The following is a 16458-nucleotide window of genomic DNA, read 5'->3' on the forward strand; positions in this document are numbered from 1 at the left end:
TGGGACACTTGTTTCAATGCCTTCCCTAAGTCTCTGCAGGATGGACTGCGTCTCAATGGCTACACACTGCAATGGTCTTCCAAAGAGGGAGGGAAGGGGTGGGGGGGGGTGGGAGGTTAAGGTGTGAATGTGGGTGATTGGGGTATGCGTGCGGTGTTCTCCAGGAGGGGGAGAGGGGTTCTGGTGTTAAAAAGGAAAATCAGGGAAGGGTGGTACTATGAGACGTAGCTTTCTCCACGTCACTTTGGTTGTCTAGATTGACCTTCTGGTATGTGCCCTAAAGTGTTTGTTGGTGTTTTGTTTGCCGTTTCCCTGTTAATAAAAAGTATTTTGACAAAAAACAAACAAACAAAACAAGCAAAATAAATACATAAATAAATAACACTTGACATGATTTTCAATTAATGTGTCCCTTGATGCTTGGGGTGTATGTGTGTATGTCTGTGTGTGTGTGTGACAGAATCCATCCTCACCTATTTAGAAAAATATTGTATTTTTATTTACATTTATTTTTATTGTTTATAATAATATGAGACAGCAAACTTAGCATGTAAATGTAATAGAGTCATATGGTAAGAAACACAAATAATAAGAAAATCCTCTTATATAAATAAACAAATAAGAACATAAGAAATTACCATGCTGGGTCAGACCAAGGGCCCATCAAGCCCTGCATCCTGTTTCCAACAGAGGCCAAACCAGGCCACAAGAACCTGGCAATTAACCAAACACTAAGAAGATCCCATGCTACTGCTGCAATTAATAGCAGTGGCTATTCCCTAAGTAAAATTGATTAATAGCCATTAATGGACTTCTCCTCCAAGAACTTATCCAAACCTTTTTTGAACCCAGCTACACTAACTGCACTAACCACATCCTCTGGCAACAAATTCCAGAGCATTATTGTGTGTTGAGTGAAAAATAATTTTCTCCGATTAGTCTTAAATGTGCTACTTGCTAACTTCATGGAATGCCCCCTAGTCCTTCTATTATTCGAAAGTGTAAATAACCGAGACCCATTTACTCGTTCAAGACCTCTCATGATCTTAAAGACCTCTATCATATCCTCCCTCAGCCGTCTCTTCTCCAAGATGAACAGCCCTAACCTCTTCAGCCTTTCCTCATAGGGGAGCTGTTCCTAGGGATGTACAGAGGAGCCGCATACGTTTCATATGGCATTCGTATTCGTCAGGGCCAGAAACATTGTATCAGTTCAAAGGGGCCCCCTGATCCATTGATACATGCCATTCTTATTCGTTTCCCTTTTAATTTAATTAACTACAACCCCCTACCCTCCTGACCCCCCCAGACTTGCCTAAATTCCCTGGTGGTCCAGCGGGGATCCAGGAGCATCTCCTGCCCTCCCTCCATCGGCTGCCGGTGCCACCTTGTGCTCCTACCATGTGACAGGGGCCAACCAATAGCAGCGGTAGCCCCTGTGACATAGTAAGGGCAAAGGCTATTGGCGCCATTTTGGATACTGGCAGCCAATGGCCCGAGTGCAGGAGGTCGCTCCCGGACTCCCGCTGGACTTTTGGCAAGTCTTGTGGTGGTCAGGAGGGTCCCCCAAGACTCACCAAAAGTCCCTGGTGGTCCAGCAGGGGTCCGGGAGCGATCTCCTGCACTCAGGCCGTCGGCTGCCGGCAATCAAAACGGCGCCGATAGCCTTTGCCCTTACTTTGTCACAGGGGCTACCGCTGCCATTGGTCAGCCCCTGTCACATGGTAGGAGCACAAGATGGCACCGGCAGCTGACGGAGGGAGGGCGGGAGACACTCCGGGACACCTGCTGGACCACCAGGGAATTTAGGCAAGCCTTGGGGAGGGGTCAGGAGGGTGGGGGGGGGTGTTTAAAATTGCTATTTCAATGGCCAAATGATTCAGCCGCAATTCGTTGTATTCGTGGGAAATTGCGATATGTTTCGCGATGCAACGAATACAACAAATCCGGCCATATTTGTTGCAGATTCGCGAAACGTTGCAAACGGATATACCCCTAGCTGTTCCATCCCCTTTATCATTTTGGTTGCCCTTCTCTGTACCTTTTCCATCACAACTATATCTTTTTTGAGATGCGGCAACCAGAATTGTACACCGTATTCAAGCTGCAGTCTCACCATGGAGCGATATAGAGGCATTATGACATTTTCCATTCTATTAATGTTACGAGTGCGCGCGGGCGCGGTCGTCTCGGGCGGGTGGTGAGCCCTTGGGCCACGGCAGGACTCAAGGAGGAGCCCCAAGCCACACCGTGGGAGGTGAGCTGAGCAGGCATGGTGAGCCAGGCAGGCAGGAACAGAAGCAGGGAGTCCGACCCTCAGCCGGACCTGCATGCCCATGGTAGCCAACACGGGGAAGTTGACTAATGAACGGTCCTCCGACTGTTCCCGGCCCTTTCGGACCTGCCGCAGGGAACGGCAATGGGCAGCAGGCCGGACAGAGGCGAGGGCAGACAGAGTCCTTAAACAGAAGACATCAGACGGGGCAGAAGCAGGCTGAAGCAAGACGGAGACATCAGGACAAGGGCTGAAGCGAGACACAGGAAAGATCCAGGCAAGCAGGAACTCCGATGCTGGGATACTCACATCCGAAGCCCCCTCGGCTGGCAGAAGCTCAAGAGCCCGTGGGACGAATCCCTCCTGTTGGCCACTCCAGGGCCCAACAGGACAGAAGGCTCAGGAACCAGATGAGGACGTAGGTCAAGGCAGAGACAGGAAGACATCCGGGCAAGGGCTGAAGCAGACACTGTAGACAAGGCTGGACGGAAACATGGCACTGTCCATCAGGGCACCCTACTCAGCCCACCCGTGGGACTGAGTCGCGGACCACCCTGTCCCAGACGCGCCCTACACAGCCCAGGAAGGCTGGTCGCGGACCACGCTGAGAAGGAGGGTGCAGGGAAACTCCAGGCAAACAGGAACTCCGATGCTGGGATACTCACATCCGAAGTCCTTACGGCTGGCAGGCACAGGAACAAACATCTAGGCAGAGACACAGGACAGGAACCCATCAAGGCATAGGCGAAACCAGGGGACCTGGATCGGCAAGGTTACAGACGACTGTAGAGCCCGATCCGAAGGCCCTTTGCAAGTGAACAGAAAGTCCTTAAGTACAGGAGGTAGAAGGCAACTCCCTGGGAGGAGCTTGCCAGGACCGCCCACCGCTGGTCCTATAAGTCAGGTGGAGAGCTGCGGGCCAGCCCCTAGGAGAAGGGCGTCGCCAAACAGGAAGTCCAAACGCTGGCAAGCAAGCCACAGGCACAGCTAGGCCTCTCAGGCCCTGGAGCAAGTCCCGAATGGAACACAGGCGAGGCCCAGGCTTCAGAGCGGCCTCTGGAGGGAGGTAAGAGACCTCCTGTAGCGCAGCAGCAGGGGGGATCGCAACAATTAACCATTCCCTTCCTAATAATTCCTAACATTCTGTTTGCTTTTTGACTGCTGCAGCACACTGAGCCGACAATTTTAAAGTATTATCCACTATGATGCCTAGATCTTTTTCCTGGGTGGTAGATCCTAATATGGAACCTAACATCGTGTAAGTAAAGCAAGGGTTATTTTTCCCCATATGCAATACCTTGCATTTGTCTACATTAAATTTCATCTGCCATTTGGATGCCCAATCTTCCAGTCTTGCAAAGTCCTCCTGTAATGTATCACAGTTTGCTTGTGATTTAACTACTCTGAATAATTTTGTATCATCCGCAAATTTGATAACTTCACTCGTCATATTCCTTTCCAGATCATTTATATATATATATATATATATATATATATATATATATATATATATATATATATATTGAAAAGCACTGGTCGAAGTACAGATCCCTGAGGCACTCCACTGTTTACCCTTTTCCACTGAGAAAATTGACCATTTAATCCTACTCTCTGTTTCCTGTCTTTTAACCAATTTGTAATCCACGAAAGGACATTGCCTCCTATTCCATGACTTTTTAGTTTTCGTAGAAGCCTCTCATAAGGGACTTTGTCAAACCCTGATGCACTCCTGTTTCATAACTCTTTAGGCTAATAGTTTTGAGCTGCTTGCAGATACATGTGGTGGCACTATTTGCAAATAGAATGCACTATTTGCCGAAACTAAAAAACACACAAAAATGAAAAAATAAAACCCTCAAAAACAAAAACAAACTCTTCCCCCAGAAAAACAAATTAATGAAACAAAAATGAAAAAATTGACTTTCAATGTCCCTAGGAAGTTCTTGCATTTTTATTTCAGATCAAATCAACTAGGAGTTTCATGATATCGATTATCAAAAAAGAATAATTTTAGTTGTCATTCAACTCCTGTTACCCTTGAACTTTGGTATGTTTGAAAAATTGTGTTACTGCCAGATTTTGTGAGTATTATGGTAGCACAGAGTTTTCTTCTGCTGGTAAGCATACAGGGAATATGAAGGATCATGTATGTCTTCAGAGAGGAAAGCTCCTCAGGATTAGCCCAAATGTATCACATGGATCTTGTATCTTTTGGGGGGTTTCTGTCCTGATTGGTTCCAGCTAATCATGAATTTTATGTAGATATGTAAATTTACTGGAATATACTGTGCTACCATTGGTAAGAATGGGATCATGTGTTAGAGAATTAGCATTTTATAACCCTATGTTTCCCATTTTGAGGCAAGGTCAGGAGGCAAGGTCAGGAGGCAAGGTCAGGAGGCCCCCCCAAGCTGGCCAAAAGTTCTTTTTGGGCCGAACGAGCCGTCCGGCGCGAACGAGCCGGGAATCACGTGACGCCGGCGTCACTCGACGTGCCGCCGATGTCACATGCTTCTCGCCAAGGATTGCAGAAATGGCGTCCTCACTCCTCGCTCCATCACCAGGGAGTTGTGGTAAGTCGGGGGGGGGGGGATTAAGGAGGGTGAGGGGGTTTATATTTTTATTTTGGCTCAACAATCGCGATTTCCCACATATCGAACATATCTATGTTCGATATGTGGGAAATCCGATCGTTTATGTCGAATCAATTTTTTAAGTAAAAAAAAAATATGAGTTGCGTTTTACTAATGCGGTCAATCCGAATGCACACCCCTACCCAGCACCACACAGGGAGTGGGAAGAGGGGAGAAGTGAGGGTGCCCTTACCTGTGTGCATTGGTGTCATTGTCACTGTTGAGGGTGGTATTGATGCGGTGTGATGATGCTGCCAACGCACCGACATCACCCCACTGCTAATGCAGGCATACGCAGTAGATACTGAGATGCCATGGGGGAAAGGCACAGGATTTAGGGGGAGCATCCAGTGATGACACAGGTTTTGGGAGTGGGCCTTGTTGCCCTTGGCTGGCTCATTTGGCCGTTTGAAGCCTGCAGGCCATCCTAGAGGGTGGGGTCAGCGGTACAGGGAGTGACTTGGCTGGTGTGCCCTAGCTCTGGCCCTTTTGGCTTCTGCGCCCCACGCTGTAGCCCTTGCTGTGGTTTGCAGCTAGGTCCTCCTATTGGCACTGGAATAGGGGGGCTTTGAATCACACAGGGTTTTTGTCCCGCTGAGGCTCGTCACCCCAGTCACACGGTGGGTTTGGTTGGAGAGGAATCACTGGCTGCGCTAACAAGTGAGGACCCGCGGAGGGGGAGCAGCTGGAGATGGGTCTTAGACTCTATCAAAATAAAAGTGCAGCTGTCACACTCTCCAAACGGTTTTATGGATGCTTTCAGAATCCCTTACAAGGGTCCTTTGAACCCATCCAGCCACATGAATGTGCCCTTTGCAACCAGATTTGCCGATGATGTGATGGACAAGATGTTAGTGGACATTAGTCTTGGTAGGGTAGCGGGGCCCTTCCCCCTCCCTCCTTTTGCCAAGATGGTCTTATCACCTTTAGCAGTGGTGCCCAAGAAAGAGCGGGGTAAATTCAAGCTGATTCATAATCTTTCTTACCCTGATGGGCAGGCGGTGAATGATTTCATCCACCAGGAGGCTTGATGGTCCTATAAGCATCCTTCAACAGCACACTCGACTTTCTCAGATTGTGGGGAGGGGGGCTCTCATAGCTAAGGTGGACATAGAATCTGCCTTCCGGCTCTTGCTGGTGCATCTGGACAAATTCCCTTTGCTGGGATTCTATTTCATGGGTGCCTATTACTTTGACATGGGCTGCTCAGTTTCATGTGTGGAAGTCAAAGCGTTCAGCACTTTCTTGCATTGGGACTTGTCTCGATGCACTGGTTTAACTGGCATCATTCATTACCTGGACAATTTTCAGTTTGTAGGCCCTTGCAACTCAAATATCTTCCGTGATCTTTTTGATGGCTTTCAAACCATGGCCAAAGATTTTGGTGTCCCACTGGCAGTGGACAACTTGGAACCACCATCCAAGGTGCTTGCTTTCCTTGGCATCAAGCTGGACACCATTCAGATGTTGTACAGGCTCCCGGCCAATATAGTTCAAAAGCTACTCGAACTGATTTGGGGCGTGCAGCTGACTTGCAAGGTGACCCAGGCCACCATGCAATCCCTAATCGGGAGCCTGGCCTTCACCTGTTGGGTCATCCTGATGGGGCAGGTATTCCTTTGCCAATTGATTAATACATCCATAACAGTTACAAAGAAGTACCACTGCTTGTGAGTTACCTATGCTATGCGTAAGGATCTTGAAGTGTGGGAAAACTTCCTTGCCAATTTCAATGGTTCAGTGATGTGACTAACTCCACCAGTATCCAGCTTTGATCTTCAGATGTTCTCCAATGCCTCAGGGGGCATCAAGTTTGACCTTTACCATCAAGGTAGCTGGTGCATGGAAATGTGGCCAAACAATTGGTTAAATTCAAGGAGCATGGCTAATATGTCCTTTCTGGAGCTTTTCCTGATAGTAGTTGCACTCCACATTTGTCAGGAGTGATTGGTAAACAGAAAGATAATATTCTGGTGTGACAACCAAGCAGTCATACACATAATCAATCAGAAGTCTGTGAGATGCACTCCTGTTTCAGAACTCCTTAGGCTAATAGTTTTGAGATGCTTGCAGTTACACATGGTGGCATGGGTGAGGCACAACCCCAGTATTCAGAATGAGAATGCTGATTGTCTTTCTCATTCTAAGTGGGAATACTTCTGGAGGCACTCTCTGGATGCTGAGGAGCAGGCCATGCTGATTCCTGTACACCTATGGAACATTGGAGCCAGGATGCACTCAACTTGTTGCGCCAGTCAATCACACCATCTACTTGGTGAGCATACCTGAGAGGGTTCAACAATGTCATAGAATTCCTGGAAACCTCTTCCCAGCCTGGGCACTTTAGTTTTTCACATAAACCGGTGGAATACATCGCATAGCCAAGCAGCGTGGTGCATGGCACAGTCCTGACCAATCTGATGGGTTACACCTTTTTCACAAAGGCCCAGGGTTTACCCAACCCAATAAGGGACATTGCCATGAGGTATGCTCTCGCAGGTTGGGCCAAACACAATCCACGAGTCCCTGACGCTCGCCAACCTATCCTGCATGATCACCTGCTTGCTTTATGGCATTGTTTGCCTTCGGTCATCATGGACTATTTCAACTGGTTTTGTTGTGAGCTGCCTTTTGCATTGCTTTCTTTGCCGTATGCTGCATGAGTGAGCTGGTTGCTACAGCTAGCTCAGGACAGGACCAATCTGGTTATCAGACATACTCACCAAAGTACCAGGCCTAGTGATGTGTCCCATTGACAACGCAGCATGTTATAGGGAGCTTAGGCCCTCAGGGGGGACCAAGTTTCTATTGCATGCTGACTTACTCCTGTTGAATATGTATCAGTTTAACACCATCCTTAAGCGTGCCCTTGACGTAGTCAGACTGAGGTCAGAGCAATTCGGGACTCACTCCTTCTTAATTGGGGCATTCTTCAGCACAGATGCATCTGGTCTTTCAGGTATTGCCATTCAGTGGATCGACGGATGGTGCTCCCTAGCATACCGGACTTAAATCAGACAGCAATATGGAGCCTCGAGTGTTGGTGCTCCATAGCAATTTGTGTTGGGTATCTCACAAGTCGCACTGTGTTCCATCCCCCCCACCCCTTATTCCACCTATCCTGTTAACACCTTCTGTTTTGCAGGCCCCTACTGGTGACTTCAGGTGATATGGATTACAGGTCACTCTTTTGTGTTTTGGGCAGAGCAGCACGCAATGAAAAATTCCATCAGCAGGCAGCTGGGCATTGTGCCTATGGACAGCATTGTGTGATTGCTGGGTCAGTTGGGATCAGCAAATCCCCCTGCTGAGGCAGCAATTGACAAGATTTGCTCCCCACCCCCCTCTGAGGGATTAATTATACACCTTGGAGGCAATGATCTTGGAACCATACTTGGGCGACAGCTCCTGGACAAGATGAGAAATGACATCGCAATCATCCTGTCCTTAAGGCCAAGCACCATGCTCATTTGATTGGAGATCATCCTTCGATGACAGTTCATGAACTCGCCACTTTGGGGGCAATGGATGAAAAAGTTAAACAAACAGATTGGCAAATTCATCAAATGCCGAGGTGGCATGCATATGAAGCACCATGACTGGAAATGCGTGGGTTGCATGGAGCAGTTCCGTAAAGACAGGATGCATCACTCAGATATGGGACAGTACCTGTTCCTGGGCAATCTGAAATGAGCCATTCACAAGTGGCTGTTGGGTGCCTAGTCATTGGCTGCAGCTGGGTTGGGGAGGATCCTGGATAAGCCATACTGCTATCCGGGCCCTATGGTAGGGGTACCCGAGCCAGGAGGGGGGCCACCAGTTGGAGGCAGTTCACAGCACGAGGTGTACCTGACTTGAATGCAACAGGGGGCTGTCTGTCCTCAGGGTCCACTGGCCTCCTGTGGCGACAGACCAGATACCCCCATTCCACGATTGGGCAGTCACCTTGCTTGGATGAGGCGGTGACTAGAAAGACCTGGATAGGTTGCCTCCCAGAATGCAGGGCCTTGCTTGGGTGTGGTGGGCCCCATGCCAGAGGTGGCATGCTGCTTGCATGAGAAAAGGGGAGCTCTGGTAGCTTATCTATGTTATGGCTTGGGTCCAAGATTGTGGATGTGTAGAGTTTCTTGTAATAAAGCTGCAGCCAATTTACACCACATCTGGTCTGTGATACTCTCTATGGACCAGATTTTCAAACTGTTAAGTGCGAAAATCTGGAGGATTTATGATCGTAACTGGGCTTACACGCACCGGGCTTATTTTCATAAGGCCCAGCGACGTGCGTAAAGCTCCACTGTGCTTGGGTTCGTGCACTGGCAGTCAGCCCTAGGCTGAAGTAAGTTTTGAAATAGAAGCAAAAAAAAAAAGAAAAAGGTAGGGGGGAAAGGGTGGGGGAGGAAGGGGAAGGCAAGGGAAGGTGGGGTGAGAGGTAAGGGGTAAGGGAACAGGGGAAGGCAGTGCGGCTCGGCGCAAGCTCGGCTCGCGCAAGTTATAAAATCAGGCATACATGTGTGCGTGCCGGGTAGCACGTGCACCCTTTTAAAATCTACCCCTATTGTAGTGTGTTATGTCGCAGTTAGCATTTTTTCCTTCCCACCCATGATGCAGTAAAAAGAGGACCATTGGGGCCATTGACATCTTCTTCCTCCCACCCACGGTGCAATACAAAGAAGCTAGGCAAGGCCATCGGGATCACATCCCTCCTGTCTGCGATGCATTATAAAGAGAACTGAGAGGTACGGGGCATTGGCATCTCCCCACCCATCTGCAGTATAACAACAAGAGGCCTAACCAGGCCTTCAAAAGTTTTGGCTGCTGAAACAGAGGCCTAGACTTTTTGTATATGTAAGAAACAATAAGTATGAGAGAGCCTGCATGTGTCTATGTGTGTGAGAGTGTGAGGGAGAGAGAGCCATTAAATGTGAGAGATCCTGTATATGTGTGAGAGGGGGAGAGAGTCAGTGTATATTTATTTTATTTATTTATTTATTTGCAGTTTTTATATACCAACATTTGTTTAGTAACCTCACATCGGTTCACAATTAACAGAAACACTGCAGCTGTGCCAACTAGAACGAACATGTGAAACAGTGCTTTACAATAAACAATAAACATTTACAATAAACAATAAAGTTTACAATAAACTTATTAACGAACATATGCAATAGTGCTTTACAATAAACTTGTTAAGTGGGGGGGAGGGGAGAGAACAGTGGAACAATGAAAGGGAAAAATAAAATAGTGGTACAAAGCAAATTGTTATCTCACTGAATTTATAAGTCTATAAATAAATAGAATGAAATTATAAATCTATAAATAAATAGAAGCAATTTTATAAAACACAATTGGAAAAGAGAAAAGCTGGGTATGAGAGAAAGAAATGGGATAGAAGTCTTATATACAATTGATATACAATCGATATACAACCAATATGAATAATTGCCAACAAAAAGTTAGGTGTGGTGAGAAAGAAAAAGGGGATGTACATTTAAGTAAATTAGTGGGCAAGGCTGTAGGAGTAAGGGAGAGAGGAGAGCGTAAGGGTTAAGTATAAGCCTGTAGGAAAAGCCATGTTTTCAGTTTTTGCTTAAATTTTATTGGGCATGTTTCTTGCTGTAACTCCGGTGTCATATGGTTCCAACAGTTCGGTCCGGCTATGGTTATCACACACTTCCTAGTTGACTCAAGAGTGGTGGTTTTATGTGTAGGGGTGTGTAGGGTGGCTGCATGTTGTGTTCGAGGGGTTCTGGAGTGTTTGTGGAAGTAAAGTTCATTAAAGTTCAGTAAAGTATATGAGGGGGAAGGAAACAGTGAGTGTAAGAAGGCCTGCATTTTTTAGGGAGGGTAAGAAAGCCTGTGAGGGCAAGAAAGGCAGTGTGTATATGAGAGAGAGAGAGAGAGAGGACGAGAGAATCAGTGAGTGTGAGAGAGCCTGGTTTGTCAGGGACAGAGTGAGCCACTGATTGTGAGAGAGCTGTATGTATGTGTGAGGGAAAGAAAGCTAGTGAGTGTGAGAGAGCCTATGTGTGTGTTTGTGAGTTAAGGAGGGTGAGAGAACCTATGTGTGCGTTTGTGAGGGAGAGAGAGCCAGGGAATGTGAGGCAGCGTGTGTGTGTGTGTGTGTGTGTGTGTGTGTATGTGTGAGGGGAAGAAAGCCAGTGCCCAATGAGTATGGGAGAGCATGTATATATGTGTGTAAGGGGGAAAGAGCCAATGAGTGTGAGAGAGGTTGAATATCTGTGTGAGAGGAGACAGCCAGTGAAGGTGAGGGATCCTGTGTGTGAATGTGTGAGACAGCCAATGGGAGGGCCTGTGTGTGTGTATGAGGGAGGGAGAGAGAGAGTCAATGAGGGTGAGAGAACCTGCTTGCATGTGAGAGAGGGGAAGAGAGAGTCAGTGAATGTGAGAGAACCTGTATGTATGTGAGGGAGAGAGCCAGTGAGAGTGAGAGAGCCTGTGTGTATGTGTGAGATAGGGAGGGTGAGATGGTCTATGTGTGTGTTTGTGAGGGAGCCAGTGAATGTGAGACAGCCTGTGTGAATGTGTGTGTGTGTGTGTGTGTGTGTGTGTATGTGAAGGGAAGAAAAACTAGTGCCCAAAGAGTATGTGAGAGCCTGTGTATATGTGTGTAAAGGGGAAAGAGCCAATGAGTGTGAGAGAGGCTGCATATTTGTGTGAGAGGGAGAGAGCCAGTGAAGGTGAATGATCCTCTCTGTGAGGGTGTGAGAGAGCTGGAGGGAGAGCCTGTGTATGTCTGTATGAGAGAGGGAGAGAGAGTCAGTGAGGGTGAGAGAACCTACTTGCATATGAGAGAGGGGGCGAGAGAGCTGTGTGTGTATGTGAGAGAGCCTGTGTGTATATGTGAGAGAGAGAGAGACAGTGAATGTGAGAGAGCCTGTATATGTAAGGGAGAGAGTACCAGTGAGCATGAGAGAGCCTGTGTGTGTGTGTGTGTGTGTGTGTGTGTGTGTGTGAAGGAGGGAGAAAGATCCGATGATCCGATGACAGAGCATGTGTATGTCTGTGTAAGGGAGGGAGGGAGGACTAGTGAGGGTGAGAGCCTGTGAATATCTGAGAGAGGGAGAGCTAGTGAGAGTGAGAGAGCCTGTATGTGTGTGTGACAGAGAGAGAGGGAGAGAGCCCATGTGTGTGTGAGGGAGGGAGAAAGAGCTTGTGTGTGTGTGTGTGTGGTTGTGTGTGTGAGAGAGGGAGAGAAGGTGAGTCACTGATTGGGAGAGCTCCTGTGTGTATGTGAGAGAGTGGGAGGGAGGGAGAGAGAGTACGTGAGTGTGCTTGCCAGTGAGTGTGAGAATACCTGTGTGTTTGTGTGTAAGAGAAAGAATGAATGTGTGTGTGTTAGGGAGTTTGTGTATTTGAGAGAGAGAGAGAAGATAAATTGTGCACCTTTACTCTCAACCACTAATCCACAACAATCTCAGGATGACTGGAAATCCAAAGTTCCCAGGTATGGTGAGCAGGAGATATTTTTTGTCACTCTTTGCTATAATTATTCAACTTTATTTGATGTGTCTGCTGTTTTGAAATATTTTCTTGGTATTTGGTAAATTTTTAAAAAATTTAATGAGTTAATTATAGGACGTTATTCTATTTATCAAATGTTCTGAAATATTATATTTATTCGTATGGTTTCACTATTATGATTTTTATTTCTGGGTTTTATTGTTTGATGTTTTGTGAGAAATGATGATGTTTCTGTTTTTCATTTCTTGCATTATATGCAGAGTTTGGTTTGTTGCAGTTTCCCATTCATTTTTTGTCTATAATTTTCTGTTGATACATTATAGCTTTATTATTCTCTATTTTGTAATAATCTGTCTCTGCTCTGCATGTGAGACCGAGGTGAGATATTCTGCTGGCATGCACTTTTTATATAGGGATCAATAACAGCCTGGCTTGTTCTGTTTTCCAAATAAAAGATATATTGGTGTTTTAAGGCATGGTGTAATGTTTGCAGTATTGTCTTTTCTTAGGTAGGATTGTTACTGTTTCAATACTGGCAGTTGGAGCAGTTTTGGTAAGGGATATATTTACTAGAGGTGTGGTTCGTTTATCACGAATTAGGCAATTTCAATGAAATTGCCTAATTCATCGTAGGTCGGGGGACCCAAACCCCGAAACTGATTTTCCCCGAACTACGAGGAAAATTAGTTTTTCAGGTTTGTACGGGAAGAGGGGCACATTTTATTTTTTAAATAAAAAACCACCCCAAGCATTAAAATTCACTGTAATACAACCCCCCCCCCCATCCTGAACCCTCCTCAAGACTTACTAACATCGCTGGTGGTCCAGCGGGGTCCCGCGAGGGATTTCTCCCTCCGTGCCGTCTGACTTTCAGGCCTGCCTCGATCAAAATGGCACCGATAGCCTTTGCCTATACTATGTCACAGGGGCTACCGGTGCCATTGGTCAGCCCCCGTCACATGGCCATCGGCACCATCTTGTGCTCCTACCATATGACAGGGGCTGACCATTGGCACCGGTAGCCCCTGTGACATAGTATGGCAAAGGCTATCGGCACCATTTTGATTACTGGCAGCCGACGGTCCAGGTGCAGAAGGTCGCTCCCAGACCCCCGCTGGACCACAGGGACTTTTGGCAATTCTTAAGGGACCCTCCTGACCCCCACAAGACTTGCCAAAAGTCCAGCGGGGTCCAGGAGTGACCTCCTGCACTCGGACCGTTGGCTGCCAGTAATCAAAATGGCGCCGATAGCCTTTGCCCTTACTATGTGTGTGGGGGGGTTGTATTTAATGTATTAAAGTGAATTTTAATGCTTGGGGTGGGTTTTTTTGAGCTTTGTTTTCCCGCGTCGTTTTTTGGGCCGGTTTCATTTTTCCCCATTTAGTTTTTGTTCATTTTTCCAAAAAACTAACCGAGGAAAAACGAACTTTACCCCAAAGTGTCCGACTCAAAAAATGACCCGGTAGAAAAAAACGAAGCTCATCTCTATTTACTATATTGTAATTCAGTTTACTCATGGCTTTCTAGCAGCCAAGCCAACATCAAATGAATATTACAATAGGCCTGATGTCATATAGTGTCCAAGTCTCATTTTTGCAGGGTTTTCTGGCTGGCTCCATAGCAGTGCATATAAATATAATATACATGTCATTGTAATTGACATTTTTACCTCAGAAGTTTGTTCTTTGAATGTCCTTTTCCATGTAAAATCTGTTAAAAATTATGCAGTTCTTATAAGTGAGCATGGGGGTAGGGGGGGGTTGCACAAGCTGTAAGCTTTGCCTAGGGCACCTAATACCCTTGCACCAGTCATGGGATGGCAGAGGAGGGTAAAGGGAGGTGATAGGTAAAAAAAAGATGTTCTTCTATTGGTGGGAAGACAGTTGTTAAGTAATTGTAGTTTTCCTGACATTCCTAATTGAGTGTTATTGATATTTTTATATTTGGGATCATTTTTGCCAGTTTTCTAGTAATAAGGCAAGTAATAAAAGATGTCGTTTGGAAGGAGATATAGGAAATACTCCGTGAGCCCAAGTGTTCGGAATTTTCACAGTTGAAAGTTGGCAACTCTACTACAGAAAGCATGTATTTTCTCTTTGAAACTTGGAGCAAAGTCCATGAGAAAAAAGTATCCACAGTTTGTCCCAAAGCAGACTGCTTCAAATTTGCTCCGTAGAAATGAAAAACAGAAACATATAAATGTAATAAATTGATAAAAAAGAATTGTTGAACTTTCCATGTATAGCATTGCAGTTCATCATATTTTTGTTTTTACAGCTGAATATAATTTTCTTAAGCATGGCATAAAAATGTCATGTGTCCTCTTTTATAGTGTGTAGGATTTGATAGTGGGATGATAACGACATGAGTTATGTAATGGTACTGCTAGATATTTCTGCAGCATTCAATACTGTAAATCATCACATATTGCTTGCTCGATTGAGAGATTGGTATGGCAGACAGTGGGCTTGAATGGTTTAAATCTTATGTGTCAGACAGATTCCAGCAAATTAGAATTGTGTCAGCAGTATCTACATGGTTTAGGATTGCATTTGGTGTTCTTCAAGGCTCGGAACTATCTGCTGTCTTTTTAATATTTATATGACCCATTATGTAATCTATTATCTGATTTACGGGTCAACTATAAATAGTATACAGGTTTTTTTTTTTGTACAGACGCTGTCATCCTGGTTAATAACCAATTATTTATTGTCTATTTAATAGCAACAATCAAAAGCTGGTTATTTCATAATCATTTTGCTTTCAATTTGCAAAAAACAAAAGTGATTATGCTAAGTAGGATCCCTATAAGAGATGCTCCAACTGTGTGTGTTTTAGAATATTCTAATAGTTTAATCCCATCCACCCCAGACATATATTTTTTTGCACTTGGGAGGAAAATCTTCAAAATAAGAGTCAATTAGTGATTCAATAATCCCTAATTTTAGTGATTGACTAATTGTAATCCTGCTGCTAGTCATTCATAAACTAACACTAATAACCAAGCAATGAAATTTAAAAATCACAGATTTAAAAGTCACTTAATAAATACATTTAGAAATCTAATCAGTTTTAACAACCATTAAATCAACTCTTAAAACTTTAGCAATTCGACAAACTAAGGCCTAGATTTATCAAAATGTGATAAGTATCACAAGCGATAGCAAAAGGAGTGTGGTTTATGCTAAACTACAGTTTATTGCAATTTGCACTATTTACGAAGAGCTAAGTTAGTGCAAATTGTGATAACCTTTTCAGACTTTGCAATAAGTGCCAGTCCTGATGTATTTCCTGCATTCAACTTCTGGGGTATGAGAGAGAGTTAGAGAGAGGGAGAGAGAGAGAGAGAGCGAGCGAGCGAGCGAGAGAGAGAGAGAGAGAGAGAGAGAGAGGGAGACTAGTCATAGTATCCTCTCCCTAGATAGGTATTTGTATCCTTATGGTAGGCCCACCTAGTAACTTGAGGTGAGGGTTAGTTAGTAGTGTAGGGGCCACTTTGACATTCAGAGTGAGACATTGAAACAGAACAGTGCTCACTTGTGAAGATCTGAGGACCAACGGAGAGAGGAAACTCACCCAAAGATGAGATTTGTGCAATGTTCTCTCAACCAAGCTTGATGGACTCTCTAACTTATCCCTATCAATTAAAAAACAGAATGAAAATACAAACTAAAAACAAACTTTGAAATATTTGTATGCTAATGCCAGAAGTCTAAGAAGTAAGATGGGAGAATTAGAATGTATAGCAGTGAATGATGACATAGACTTAATTGGCATCTCAGAGACATGGTGGAAGGAGGACAACCAATGGGACAGTGCTGTACCGGGGTACAAATTATATTGCAATGATAGACAGGACCACCCAGGAGGCAGTGTGGCGCTTTATGTCCGGGATGGCCTAGAATCCAACAGGATAAACATCCTGCATGAGACTAAATGCACAATTGAATCATTATGGGTAGAAACCCCTTGTGTGTCGGGGAAGACTATTGTAATAGGAGTATACTACTGTCCACAGGGTCAAGATGGTGAGACGGACAGTGAAATGCTAAGAGAAATTAGGGAAGC

The sequence above is a fragment of the Rhinatrema bivittatum genome, chromosome 1 (assembly GCF_901001135.1).
Source record: "Rhinatrema bivittatum chromosome 1, aRhiBiv1.1, whole genome shotgun sequence".
NCBI classification, from domain to species: Eukaryota; Metazoa; Chordata; class Amphibia; order Gymnophiona; family Rhinatrematidae; genus Rhinatrema; species Rhinatrema bivittatum.